The following is a 15,224-nucleotide window of genomic DNA, read 5'->3' as shown; positions in this document are numbered from 1 at the left end:
GACGCGCGCACGCACGCAGGCACGCCGTGCACTCGCGGCCAGACTCCCGCCCCCCCCAGCCCCCGCAGCCAGGGTCTCAGCGCCGCCGGGTAGGGGCCGGGGGGCGGGGGGAGGGGGCCGCGGGGCGTCCTGCGTGGTGTCGCGGCGGCCGCGGAGGGCCCGGGGTCCCACGTCCCGCACAAGGAGTCCTCGCGGGCCCCACAGGGCTAGAGCGCACCGAGGAGACAGATCCCCGGCTTGCCCGGACAAGGGCTACGGCCTCCAGACGTGAGCGCCCTCCCGGGAAGGAGTCCCGCGGGCTGCCCTCCCCGCCCAGGGGTCCTTCCACGCCAGGTTAAAGAAGCGGGGGAGCCCTGGGCTCTGCCCCCCCCCGCCCCCGTCCAGTCCAGGCTCTGCCTCTCCTCTGATCACTTAATTTGTCCCTGATCCTCCTTGCCTTTCCTTTTATGCATGCAATCCCAAACAGCTTGTCTAAAGCAAAACTTTCTTTAAGGCTTGAAAAATGACACGAGGTACCAAACAGTATAGCAGACAGTTCCGTTTTGTGTCCAAAATCGAATGGGGGTGTCCAGAGGTAAAGAATAGGGTCAGTAAATGGTGAGATAAATTAGAACAATGTGTGTGTGTGTGTGTGTGTGTGTGTGTGTGTGTGTGTGTTTACCTAACACTTAAAAAAAAAATCTAGTGGGGTTTGGTGGCTCACACCTGTAATCGTAGCTACTCAGGAGGTTGAGATCTGAGGATCAAGGTTCAAAGCCAGCCCCAGGCAAAAAAAGGACTTGAGACTCTTATCTCCAATTAACCTCTAGAAAACAGGAAGTGGGGCTTGGCCCAAGGTGGTAGCCTTGAGCCTTGAGCTCAGGGTCAGGACCCAGGCCAAGTTCAAACCCCATGACCCATAAAAAAATAAAAAAATCTCCTCTGCCCGTAAAACATGAAAATACTGTCAGTTGTTAGTAAGAGTTGGCTTCCAGTTTTTGGGACATGCTACTTACTCCCTCACTGGCTGGTTCCATTTTAGCCTAAAATTGTCTTACTTGTAGAAAAAAAAAAGTATAAGCAATACAGGTCTTTTCATAATAGGTAATCTTATGAAATGAGAAAAAAATTAAGCGTCAGAGAATATTACTAGTATCTTTAACTATTCCACGGAGTTCTTTGAGTTCTTTGGTTGAACAGATCAAAATATCAGGAGGCTAACTAAAAGATTACATTTGAGTCCTCATGTCTTCAACCACTAGCTTTGTTACATTGTTACTTGACCTCTCTGTGCTAGTTTCTTGTTTGCCTGAGCATAGTACTGTGAAGAATTATGTAGACATCTCTATCTGTAAACATATCTATCATATATGTCTATATGTAGACATATCTTTTCTTGTATTTTTAAAATTGTTATAAAGGTGATGCGTGGAGGGGTTACAGTTACATAAGTCAACTATTGTGTACACTTCTTTTTGGACTAACCCTCTCTGTAGGTATCTCTTATTAATGTGTTACATTAGGTAGAGTGTTTAAGACAGAGAATGACATATTGTAAATATAGCAGATGAATAAACAGTGGCAAAGCAATTCTAAGAATCGTTAGGACCAGGGACCAGTAAGTAGTTCATGCCTATACTTCTAGCTAGTCCAGAGGCTGAGACCTGAAGATTGAGGTCAAAGCCAGTTCAGGCAGGAAGTCTATTAAGACTCTTATCTCTAACCACCAAAAAGTCTGAAGTGGAGGTATAGCTCAAGTGGAAGTAGGGCCAATCTTGAGCAGGAAAAGCTAAAAGGGCAGTGCCTAGGCCCTGAGTTCAAGCCCCAATACCAGGAAGAAAAATAATTGTTATAAGGATCTTGAACCTTTCATACCATGTAAATCTTACTGTGTTAACTCAGAAACCAGAGTGATGGGAACTGAGTAGTTTATTCAGAAAGTCTGAAATTGCCCATCTTTTTGCTCACAGTTAAAATGGTCCTGGTGAGAGCTAGCACTATTAACTTTTTTTTTTTTTGGTGGGTCATGGGACTTGAACTCTGGGCCTGGGTGCTGTCTCTGAGCTCTTCAGCTCAAGGCTACTGCCCTATTCTTGAGCCACAGCCCCACTTCCCATTTTCTAGAGGTCATGTTCTTTAGTGCCCAGGCTGGCTTTGAATCTCAATCCTTAGATCTCAGCCTCTTGAGTAGCTAGGATTATAGGTGTGAGCCACCACACCTGGCTGCACTATTAACTCTTAAGTACTCCTATGATCTACAGAGGGTTAGGAACCAGAGTTTAGGGACTCTTTTTACATGTAACTTTACTCATCCCAGACTCCTAGTGGCTTTTCTATTGCTGCTTTTCTAACTAATCAGGGTCACAAAGGATGATTTGAGTAAACACAGCAGAGACAAACAGGTCTCTCTACTTGGCTGGAATTCGAATTGGTAGATTGAGAAATGTTTATACCCCAGCATAACTCAACATTGAGTTTTTACACTGAGAATCTAGCCAGTGGCCTGAAAACTCCACAAGTGAATTTACAAACTGCACATCCCTAGCAATGAGTGGGTACATGAGCTGTGTACTGGGATTTGTCCTGTGGGGACAGAATCTGGGGAGACTCAGATGTCTGGGGACTTCTTGCCCAACATACCAAGTCCCTATCCACCATCTCCTTCACCACAGCACTGCTGTCTTCTGCATCTGCTGCAAACAGAGTTTCACAACTTGAAAATTCTTTGTATTCCAGAAGTAGGGAGGACATGTGTCTGCTGAGAGCAAGGGGGTGGAAACCCCTAGGCACAGCCAAGGAATCAGGACAGGTTGTAATAGCTCTTGAATTTCCACCTGCTCAGAGCTCTCTTTGTCCACTGACATTGCCCTCCTACCCCTTCCCACACTTTATAATTGCTCCATGTATCCAAGATTAGTTTCTGTTCTGAACCACACACTACTCTCAGCACAGCATAGCTATTTGTTTATCTAGGCAAGGTCTTGTTATGTAGCCCAGACTGGCCTCAAACTTGGGGTCTTCCAGCCTCAGCCTCCCAAGGACTGGGAACACAGGCTTGTAAAACACCATACATGACTTTCTACTTATCTTAAGTTTTAAAAAGAAAAGAGAATCTGTGTATCCATGGCCTAAGTCTAATCCTAGCTACTCAGGAGGCTGAGATCTGAGGATCGCAGTTTGAAGCCAGCCCAGGCAGGAAAACCGAGTCTCTTATCTCTAATTAACTGCCAAAAATGTTAGATGTGGTGGAGCTATGGCTCAAGTGATAAGAGTGCTAACCTTGAGCAAAGAAGCTCAGGGATAGTGCTCAGGTCCTGAGTTCAAGCGCCAGGATTGGCACACACACCCCTCCCCACAAAAGAGAATTTCTAAAATGCATTTTTTTCTTTCAAAAAACCCTTGTTGTTAGTTGGGTGCCAGTGGCTCACACTTGTAATCTTAGCTACTCAGGAGGCTGAGATCTGAGGATTGCAGTTCAAAGCCAGCCCTGGCACTGATGTCTGTGATACTCATCTCCAGTTTACCATCAGGACTGTGTAGTACTGTGTCTCAAGGGGTAGAGCTGTAGTCTTGAGCTGAAGAGCTCAGAGACAACACCCAGGCCCAGAGTTCAAGCTCCATGACTGATCAAAACACACACACGCACGCACGCACGCACGCACACACACACGCACGCACACACATGCACGCACACATGCACATACACACACACACCTTGTTGAGTATCCCATTCCCCTTTTTTGGTGAAGATACTGGAGCCTCAAGATTTCACTTGGCTTTTTCTGCTTTAGGTTGGTGTTCTACCACTTGATCCACATATCCACTTTCAGCTTTTTGCTGTTAATTGAGGATAAGTCTCAGATTTGTCTGCTCCTGCTGACTTCAAGTCTTGATCTTTAGATACTAAATTCTTGAGTGGCTAGAGCAGTTTGTACTTCTTTATTGCTCTCATTTTCACTTAGGCATTTAGGTTCTCCACACCCAGAGCCTACCTGAACATGTATGTCATCTAAGTGCTTTCCTGTCTACTCTTGTAGGGGTTCACTGTTCTCACTCTGTCATCTGTGTGTCATATACATATTTGTTCTTCCTAGCGTGTTTGTTTTAGATCGTAGGCCCTCAGAGGTTAGAGACGGTCCCCACAGTGCCAAGGCAGTTCTGTGCCACCATTTGAGTTGGCTAATGATAATAATTTCTTCCACTGCTATCCTGTGCTGAGGTGCTGTGTGGAGTGGCTTCTTCCCACTCCCTCAATCTTGTCAAAGTCTTCCAGTAAAAATATAGTCTTTCCCCTGCCCCAAGTTTGTTTCCCTGGAAATTTAGATAAATCTAAAGCAGGCCCAAGTTTCAGTACCTTCAGTTCTTCACAAACTTCATTCTCTGACAGTCCACTAACCTTTTCTGAGTTCCAGCCTCCACGTATCTACAAAGGGACAGTATTGATGTCCTTGATGAGGACAGAGTGTAATAGTGGCTGTACGGTGCTTGTCAACTCTGAAAGCCTTCACAGAGGTCAAGGATCATGATTACAATAGCTCCCATCCAAGACTCTTCACTGTTCTCAGTATCAACAATTCAAAGTTGACAGCACTTTTCACATAGTGTCACGAACTCTAAGTAGATTCAATGTTTCCAACTTAGATTGGAATGTAACGAGAAATGAATTTTGTCCTGAGAATTAGAGCTTCTGGGTTTCTCACCTAAGCATCATTTTAGGAGATTTAGCTCTTAATACTGCGTCTCAGTTTCTTCAGCTGAAATGATTATAAGGCCAGGGGCTGGTGGCTTACGCCTATAATCCTAGCTACTCAGAAGGCTGAGATCTGAAAATCCTAGGCAGAAAAGTCTGTGAGACTCTCATATCCAATGTTAATTCGGAAAAACTCAGAGGTGGAGGGGTGACTCAAGTGGTAGTGTGCCAACCTTGAGTGAAAAAAAGCCAACTGAGAGGATTGAGTTCAAGCCGCAGCTCCAGCATGCATGTGAATATGCATGGACACACGCACACACACACACACACACACACACACACACACACACACACACACACACACAAATCATAAGAATTTCCAGGAAGAAAAAAATACTATAACATCAAAACCTTATTGACATTTACAAAGTCATGAATGATATAAAATTGTGGATATAAAATTAGCTTATTTACATGCTTTGTGACTTGGCTTCCCTTTAAGTAAAGTGAAGGTAAGTTATATAAGGGTAAATTTTGACCAGATATGATTTGGATTTTACCACATTGGACTAGAGTAGCTAGTAATACCTTGCGTTTTGGTTTATTTTTCCCATCAACCTATGGTTGTTGTGAGGATAGAGGAATAATGTCAGCAACATGATTGGGGATCCCCAGATTAAAGGTTAAATGAGTCCAAAGCAGAAGTAACTTCACTCAAAATTATAGCTTAGCCAGAAGGAGTAGAGAACATGGCTATTTATTTAGCAATGATTTGGGGACTCAAGGACTCTCCGGGATTCCACGTCCACAACAGTCCACAAACACCCCTGCCTCTCATTTCCCTTTTTTAGGTCTTAGTTCCCGCTCTGAGATCAGCACACTGGGGAAGGTAGTGAGAGATCATGAAGGAACAGAATGGGAGAATAGGATCAGGGGAGGAAATGACCACTTTAAGTTATTTTATCTTTATTTATTTATGTATTTTGTATCCAGGAGAAAGATTTCCCTCACCAAAGGTTTGATGGCCAGAATCTTCTTCTGAAGGCTCACATGGTCCAGGATGCCTGCTGAAGCTAACTAGAGTAAAGAACCAGATTTTGGTCTTAACCCATCTATGCTGTGTTTCTCAAAGCCCAGTATTTGTTCGCCACTTTTACAATACTCCAAACCTTGACCTTGACCACATAAACCTTTTCACTTATTTTGTATTTATTCACTGTTTACATCTGACTCCCATGGTATTCTCTTTATAATTGTCCCTGCTGTTTATTATCCTAAGAGGGACTTTCTATCTACTTCTCTTTATATAATGGCCAATGAAAATGATAATCACTGTAACAGAGACATTGATGGTTAGATGCTAACAAATTTTAGTCATGGTTATAACAAATCCACATCAAGTGAGGCTCCAATCAAGTTAATTAAAAGCTTTAGAAATGCTTTGCTGGGCAGGGAGTTTGGCCTAGTGGTAGAGTGCTTGCCTAAAATGCACAAAGACCTGGGTTCAATTCCTCAGTACTACATAAATAGAAAAAGCTGAAAGTGGTGTGCCTGGCTCAAGTGGTAGAGCTCTAGCCTTGAGAAAAACCCAAGGACAGTGCTCAGGCCCTGAGTTCAAGCCTCAGGACTGACCCAAAAATAAAGAAAAATAAAAAAAGAAATGCTTTGCTGTAACCATCACCCCTGTTGTTTATGGAATTGCAGGAACTTGAAGATGAATGGGCATCATAAGTCATCGCTCCATTCTCTCATCCTTTAACCTTCACATTCCTGATGACGTGTTCATGTCTTTGCCCTACAACACAGTCTATGCTTTATCATCATAAAATACACTTCCCAATAAGATGAAAACATATGTGGATCAGTTAGAGAATTATAACAGAAACATTTTAGTGCTTATTGCCAAGTGAAGAGTAGATATTACTATTCCCCAGAAGTCTCAAAACTCAGTGTCCTGAGCATCTTAAACCTTCCTTATATGGAGCAAGATGCTTCTCTGACACTTCTAATCATGACTTCTGGTTCTGGGCGTTAGCGCTATGTGATTTAATTTAATATCTCTTCCATATGACACTCACCAGCTTTTGAAAACAGGTATTATATCAGAGTTTCTCCCCCCTCCAAATACTCTTGATTCCTTTCTTCTTCAAGTGTGACCTCCATAACTAACCACAGTTCTCCATAGACCTGTCTTGTCTAGCTAAGTGAGGAGTGAAACAGTTCCTTCTTTGAATTGGGTACATTTATTTATTTATTGCCAAGTGCTGGTGTCTTGTGCCTGTAATCCTAGCTAATCAGGAGGCTGAAATATGACAATTCTGGTTTGAGGGTAGACCAGGCAGCCAAATCCTGGAGAGTCTTATCTGTAATTAACCAGCAAAAACCAGAAGTGGAGGTGTGGCTCAAGTGGTAGAGTGCCAGCCTTGAGAAAAACAAGTTACGTGAGTGAGCAGGCAAGGCCCTGAGTTTAAGCCCTTAGTACTGGCACAAAAAAATAAATTACAACAATCAGACAAACAAACAAACATGTCTTTGGATAAAATCATCTGTTTCAAAACCTATTGAACATATGATTCAATACCCTCTGATTGAACTGCTCAATTCACAACCAAAATCCCCATGGCCTTCTTACAGGAACTGTGAATTCAGGTCTCTTCTGGTAAGTAGCTTTCAAACCTGAATACCAGACTTCATGTTAGTTACACTAATTCCTGTTAATTTACTTTGTGGATTTTTGTTCTGTTATTCACTCCAGCTTGTCCACATCGTCTTGATTTATTAGAATGTATTACTGTATCTTTTATTAATAGACAGAGTGTACTTGGAGCAAACATGAAAACAGTTTCTACAGAAGGCATTAAAACACTTAAGTTAAACTATTCTAAGCACGACAAAATGTTTTCTAAATGGCTCAGAAGTCCTTGCAGGATTGTGCAGCATCTCATCAGTCACTGCACCTTTGATCTGTGGGATGCCAGTTAGTAGCACTGCAGGTAATGCTTAGTGTGTGAAACTTTGCCAGCGTTTTAAAGCCATGGTGGAAAGCAGAGAACATCAAAGTAAAGCTAGTCATTATGTTGGCAGTAGGAGAGAGGAGTGGGAGTTCACCTCCAGTAGTTGGACATCATAAGGAACTGGGAATCTGTCCTATTTTGGCACCAATCCAAAAGGCGGAACATTGAGATACATGTATTGCCAGAATACTTTTCTCTCAACAATAGATTATTGTAATGGGCTTGGCTAATATGCTTGCAATAAATAATGTGTTAAGACCAGGTTTATTGGCATACTTCCAAAAAATTGCCATCATTACAGTAATAATCCTTGATTTTTGCAGCAAAAAAAAAAATCTGGGCTGCCAATGCTTTAAGGAAAGAAGAAGAAAAACAAAAACAAACAACAACAACAAAAAACCCTTCACAGCTTGTGGGGAAAACACTTTAACATGCAACTGGCTGTTAGGAAAGCACCCGAGGCACGGGAACAGGAGCTGCAAGAGCACGAACGCACACAAGTGCCATCTTGTCCTGCTTCTTCATTATGCAGATGTTGGTTGCAGACCAAGTCCTCTCCTGCCCCTGCATGCCACTCCAGTCCACAACAGTGCTAGTTTCTCTTATGTTCCTCGGAGAAAATATTTTGCCAGGGACTGCCCTTGAAGCCCTGAAACACTAATTGAACCTGAACGTTTTAATTGAACCTCATTACTTGAACTGCATGAGGGAGACATGAGTCCCTTGGGTCTGAAATAGGGCAAGAGGAGACTCAACTCCCAGTTACACAGTTGTCTCATGATGCCAAAATACACTGCCTCTGGGAACTCAGTTACTTGTGGCAACTTTGATTTTTTTTTTGTCTCCCTTGCTCCTCTTTTACTCATGTGATTTGCACCTTACCTGTCTGGCCTGAGTCTTCTCACCTTGATGCAGAGAGAGGCCCAGGGAGAGAGAGGGAGAGAAGGGGGAAGGGAGGAATGAAGGGAGGGATGGACAGGAAGAGGGAAGGAGAGGAAGGAAAGGAGGAGGGGGAAGAAGGGGAAGAGAAATCAAATGGAAATCAGTTTAATATTGGGGGCTAGAATTGGGGAAGGGTCAATCAGTCCACAGTGAATAGCATTTATTAGGTAAGTACTTGATTATTTTCCATTCTAAAGAAAACCAAAAGGAAGATATGTAAAGTTTTGTGGAGCAAGAGTGACATATGAGAGAATCTTGAAGTACTTTATGTGAATTTATGACATCCTGCACAAAAACTCCATGGGTCCCAAATCAAGTACCAATTCAGATAGCTCCATCATATAATTATGTAGGTATCACCAATTCAGATAGCTCCATCATATAATTATGTAGGTATCTTTGCTTCTTTCTTGAAATTACTCTCAGCATGGCAGCGCTCTGGACCTAGTGATCAAATTCATTTGGCTCATTCTTTATTCAAATAGAAGTAGCCTGGTGATATAGAGACTCCTGCTGATATACCACCTTTGTAAGTAGTGACAGAACAGAATGAGTACCCACTTCAAGAAGACATTTTTCTGGAAACCATATCAGCTACATATATCTGCATAACTAACATTTTTTTGCACTTGGTATATTCATCCAGTACTAATTATCTATTCCACAAAATTTTATATAGCAGCTCCACGCCATGTACTCTGCTAGACTTTGGGGAGACAAAGCCCCTTGAGTTTGGTTTCCTCTGATTGTAATAGCAGTTCCTTCCATTAGCAATATTCTCTTACTAGTTTTTAAAGGTGTGAACCACAGACTGTAAACCAAACAGATGAACAAAGTTTAATGTTGTAATCAAATATAACAGAAACAGGTTCATCTAGTTCATTAAGTTCTCTTCTTTTATTCCTTTCATCGACAGTGATTGGGCACCCTACTATATGCCAAGGCACCTGTGTAGGTCAATAGGGGTACACAGTTAGCTCATCTCTGCTCCACACAGTTGATGGAGAGATGGACATGTTGTGTGACAGACAGAGATCCTAATTTGAGAGCACAGCCTAACAGACTGTTTACTTTGCAGTCATTCCTACCCTTAAGTTCTGGTTTCTAGAGCTCTAATCCATTATAAAAGTGAAATTTCTGGGCTGAAGGTTTGGCACAAGTGGTAGAGTGACTGCCTAGCCAGCATTAAAGCCCTGAGTTCAAGCCCCAGTACCTCTCCCACCTCAAAAAATGTGAAAATACCTAGCTACTCAGGAGGCTGAGATCTGAGGATCCGTTTCAAAGCCAGCCCTGGCACTAAAGTCCGGGAGACTTACCTCAAATTAACCACCAGAAAACTGTAAGTGTCTCAAGGGGTAGGGCAGTAGCCTTGAGCTGAAGAGTGCAAGGACAATGCCCAGGCCTGAGGGGTAGGGTGGTAAGCCTTGAGCTGAAGGGCTCAGGGACAGTGCCCGGTCCCAGAGTTCAAGCCCCAAGACTGGGAAAGCGCACACACACACACACACACACACACACACACACACACACACACACACACACACACACGAAAATGCTTTTCTTACAACAGTCAATCTTGGTTTATATGTTTACTAGAAAGTTCTTAGGAAATGTTTTGCTCCTTGAAAAGAATAATTCCAGGGCTGGGAGTTTGGCCTGGTGTAGACTGCTTGCCTAGCATGCACGAAGACTTGAGTTTGATTCCTTGGTACCACATACATAGAAAAAGCCAGAAGTGGAGCTGTGGCTCAAGTGGCAGAGCTCTAGCCTTGAGAAAGCCCAAGGACAGTGCCCAGGCCCTGAATTTAAGCCCCAGAACTGGCAAAAAAATTCCTAGCTGGGTGCCAACGGCTCAAACCTGTAATAGTTGCTCAGGAGGTTGATGTCTGAGGATCACAGTTCAAAGCCAGCCAAGGCAGAAGAGTCCCTGTGGGACTCTTATCTTCAGTTAACTATCAGAAAATCAGAAGTGAAGCTATGGCTCAAAGTAATAGAGTGATAGCCTTGAGTGAAAAAAGCATGGAGCCCCTGAGTTTAAGTCCCACAACTGACAAAAAATAAAAACAAAAATAAAATCCTAGTGAGATGCTTTTATCCTAGAATCTCCTTCTGAATTATATTACCAGCCTCACAATTTGTATGTACAAATCCCATTCCTATACTTCAGAAGAGAACTGTTGAGTTAGGGTTTTTAAGGAGGTAATTGGGTTAAAATTAGGCCACTAGGATTCACCCTAATCCTATATGATGTTTTTATATGAGGACGACACAACACAGAGAGGAAAAAGCACAGGAAGATACAGGCAGAAGACAACCATCTCCAGCTAAGGAAGATGCCCCAAAGAAAACCAACTCTGCCATCAACCTTGATTGTGGACTTCTAACCTGAAGAACTACGAGGAAATAAAACTTCTATTGTGGAGCCATTGAGGCTGTAGCACTTCATTATAGCAATCCTAGCAAGCTAATGTCCCTTCCTTGAGTTTGAATATTGTTATGTGAGTCTGGAGCTGCTACACCCATTTTAACAGAAGGGCAAAGAAAATTCCAGAATGCTAACTTAGAACCCTGACATCACAGAGCCTACCTTGAGTCATCTACTTCTGAAATATGGACTTCTTGGGATGAGACAACAGCCCCTATTGTTTCAGCTGCCCTGGTTGTGGGAGTTCTGTTACACTCACAACCAGCCTAGGATTGAGGCTTTGGGATACCACCAAGATACTCTGAAGAGGTGACAGGATGACAACTCTAAGCATAGGTTTATCAAGATGTGTAGACGTTAATCAAAGGACTGGGCAAAGAGTGTTTCAAGCAGAAAGAAAAACAAAGAGCAGAGGTCACCAGATATGTGGGAGAAGCCTAATAGTCACAAGCCTTTGGCACTGTAGGAGCTCAAGTGTGGAGCTGGGAGAGACAAGACATGAAGCTGTGAAGAGTGGTAGGGGTGTGATAGTGGAATGGGGCCTCTGCCATTTCTGGCATGGAGCTGTGTCTGGTTCCTGCTGCCTTGGTCAGAATGATGTGAGAGGACTTTAAAGGGTCAAGATAAGGCACAAGTGGTTCATACCTATAATCCTAGTTACTCAGGAGGCTGAGATCTGAGGATCACTGTGGGAAGCCAGTCCAGGTAGACAAATCTGAGAGACTCTTATTTCCACTTGACTGCCCCCAAACTGAAGGAATGGCTCGAGTGGGAGAATGCCAGTCTTCAGTAGAAAAGCTCAGAGATAAACTTCAGGCCCTGAATTCAAGCCCCAGTTTCAGCACTCAGAAGAAGGAAAAAAGGTAAATAATAGTAAATAAATGACTGTAATTTATAAGAGAGCTCAGACTTCTAGAAAGAGAGCTGACCTTTATCCAGAAAGTCAAATGTTGTCCATTTTTTTACTTTTTATGAGAAAAAATTTAAAAAGTATCACTTACTTCCCTGTCTTCCACAGAGTTTTACTAGACAGAAACTAATCTTTTCTTGATGACTCACGGTCACCAGTATGAGAAAGGAAATTATCTGGGTGTAGAGGAAAGCCAGTCAGGGTGTAAAGGACAAGAGAAGAACTCCTGTGCTGGACAACGTAAGGTCAAGTTTACTCCCAGCTAATCTGTGTGGGCATGGAAAAGTCACGAAACCTCGCTGAGTATTTGTTTTCTCCTTGGCTACCTATTTCCCAGGCTTCCTGTGGAGGTGTGATGACATAATGTGTGTGCAAGGGAACCATAAAGCACCCGGTAACTATACAATGAGGCATTATAATACTTTTCCCAAAGCAAAGCTGGACATAACACAATTCCTGTCTCTACTTGAGTCCTATTGTCCTTTGCTGCTGGGTGTTTGCTGTCCCTTTGCTCCCCAGGGCTTCCCTCTCTGGAAAGGTTTTTCTCCCAACCCCACCTTTCTCTCCAAGGGCTCAGGGCTGGGAAAACAACAGGGGTTAGTGCTCTAAACTTCTGGTTTTGTCCACTATAACCCCACAAGGCTCCTTGTGGAGGCCAGAGGACCTGACTTTGGTTCCATTATTTGTCAGCTATTTTTGGAGCTCAAAGGCCTTTTTCACTTCCGGATTTGCTGCCACATTCCACAGAATTGAGGTTGTCAGAGACTAACTTCCAGTTAAGTGGGTGTAACTAAGGTGTTTTTATACTGTCAAGTGAACTGTCTAGTTTTCACTCACCCCCTGTTTGCTTAGTTCTCTTTTTATTTCTTTGTAACCAGTTTTTGATTATAATATATGTTGATTTACCCTCTCTCCTAACCCCTACACAGTAATATTAAGACAAAACTGCTTGAATATAACTTTTCACTAAAGGGGATTTTTTTTGATTTCTTCCCTTAAGGATTTAGGCTCCCTTAGTTCCTCCTCCCCTTCCTTGTTCTCTAAAGATGTCCCTAAAACTATATTGGGGTGCTTTTAGGCCCTCCATGCTGACTATCAGAGCTAATTATTGGAAAGAGAAATACAGTGAATCATATCTCTGCTACAGATTATAGGTCCAAAGTTCAACTGACCTGGCAATTGATTATAAAACATCATTCCAGGGAGAGGGACTCTACAACTTCTTTCATATGTACATAAAACTTTAGGGAAATACTGGGGAGAGGACATCCTCTTCTCTCTTCCCACTGAAGAGGGTGGAGGGAATCTTGGGCCAAAGAACACTCAGAATTTGTCAGTTTGCTTAGGTCTCAGTCCATTTATCTTCAATCATAAGTAAACAAATAAAAGTCCTGCCCAAGGTATCTTGGAAGGAAAGACAGTCTGGGATGGGTTGACACGATCTTCAAGTGTCAGTCCACGTGAGGATACTTGAGCAGTTCCTTACCCAGGACTCCATCTGGCCAGCAGTGGTGTTTCAATTCCGATGTTGACTGTAAGTTTTTCCACTGCACAGGTGTTTCCCTGTTTTATGGCTGACAGAGCACCTTCAAGGAACTATCAACAATGTTCTCTGGAAGCTCCATTCCCAGCAGTCCAGCCTTCTTTCCTGAGTGGTCACATTCCTTCACTCTGAGAAGGGGAGCCAGGGGCAGGCTATTCTAACTTTGACCAGGATGGAAACTTGAGCATTGTTCAAGTGGGCTTGCAAACAACTCACAGCTGGAATAGAGGAATTCCAGGATGGTGGTGGTGGTGTTGTGGTGAGGAGGGGTGACTATGAAAGAGATCAGGTGTCTGGCCTCAGGCTTTTACGTTCAAGATGGGGATAAGGTGGCTGCTTCCTCTAAGTGGGTGGGAGTGGGGTGGTGTTGGGAGAACTGGAAGCCATGACCAAGCAAGGTCTGAACAAATGCAATGTGCTGCTGTTTCAGAATCAAGGAGATATAGACAAAGCCAAAGTCAAAGAAGTCCTTTTAGAAGAGGTGGTAGGCTCCAATGGAAAGGGAAGTGAGAAAAAATATTCTAGGAGCACATGTTTTGTGGAAAGTTCCAGAAGTGGAGACGAACAATGTTCATGTTCAGCATATGCTAAGAATATTATTTGAGGTAGAGCATACGGACTCCTGCTGAGAAGACAGCTGTATGATTAGGAAAGTGGAAGGAAGGAAAGGGTGATGAATTACAGAGGGAGGTCTGCACAATCTTCAGGTTGTGCGTGTTCTTCATTTCTCTCATAGGGAGAAGGACCTGCCTCTCCCCATGAACTGGCTTGACCTCTGTCTCCAGACCAAGTGTTCAGTGCTTCCCCTAGGATCTACCTTTCCAACTCCCATCTCATCCCAGCAATAATTACTGTAGTAGTCGCTGAGTGCCTCCTATGTGCAAGATACTCTGAGAGGCTCTTTACTTGCAATTTCTCTTTTGACCCACCAGAAACATGAAGAGAGAACCTACACACTGTAATTGAGCAAGCTGAAATGATGGGACAGAGCCAGGAACAGGTTGAGAGAGATGCAGTCCCTTTCCCATGCATCTCTCAATCCTTACAAATGGCAAGATGAACAAGGAGCCCAGGCTTTTGTAATCAGGCCTGTAAGGTCTTTGGCATTGTGCAAAAGATTACATGAAGACCAGCTTTGTAAATTTATGGAGCCCAGTACAAAATGGAAAACAAAAGAAATGAGTCTTTCATTTAATATTTGTGTGTGTGTGTATATATATATACATATATATATATATATATTACTAGCCTTGAGTGGGAAAATACATATTATATATATATAAATAAATGAGATCTTGAAAGGGCTATATATATATATATATTTATAATTTGAGAATGGTGACAGTACTGCAGGTGCTGAGTGCAGGACCTGTGTGGATTGCTGGGGCAGGAGGGAGGGCTTGATTCCCTGGTTCACCAGAGAAGGGTCACAGTTGAAGGTTAGACATGAAGACTTCTGTGCAGTCAGCAGCCCTGTGCACCCTCCCCTACCCCACCATTTCTCCTCTCCCCTTGCTGGTTGATTTCATTCACTTAGGGAAGTTAGGGAGGAAAGAGTAGGAAAGCCAAGAAAGAGGAGAGTCAAGCTACCTTGGGATAATCTATTCTTTTTTTTTTTTTGCCAGTCCTGGGCTTGAGCTCAGGGTCTGAGCACTGTCCTTGGACTTTCTCAAGGCTAGAGCTCTACCACTTGAGCCTCAGCACCACTTCTGGCTTTTTTCTAT

At 43.2% G+C, this 15,224-nt stretch overlaps 1 long non-coding RNA gene across 1 annotated transcript; it reads left to right on the top strand.

Moving 5' to 3' along the window:
• The first annotated feature begins 11,255 nt into the window (after positions 1 to 11,255).
• Positions 11,256 to 14,673, top strand: LOC150058093 (uncharacterized). Its single transcript, XR_016536796.1, has 3 exons — positions 11,256 to 11,356; positions 11,805 to 11,910; positions 14,433 to 14,673. It is a non-coding gene; the product is annotated as an uncharacterized LOC150058093 (long non-coding RNA).
• The last annotated feature ends 551 nt before the right edge of the window (positions 14,674 to 15,224 follow it).

Source organism: Megascapheus bottae, chromosome 10, assembly GCF_031878675.1.
Source record: "Megascapheus bottae isolate mThoBot1 chromosome 10, mThoBot2.hap1, whole genome shotgun sequence".
Taxonomy (NCBI): Eukaryota; Metazoa; Chordata; class Mammalia; order Rodentia; family Geomyidae; genus Megascapheus; species Megascapheus bottae.
The sequence above is the reverse complement of the archived record's forward strand: the minus strand, read 5'-3'. Positions and strand labels throughout refer to the sequence as shown.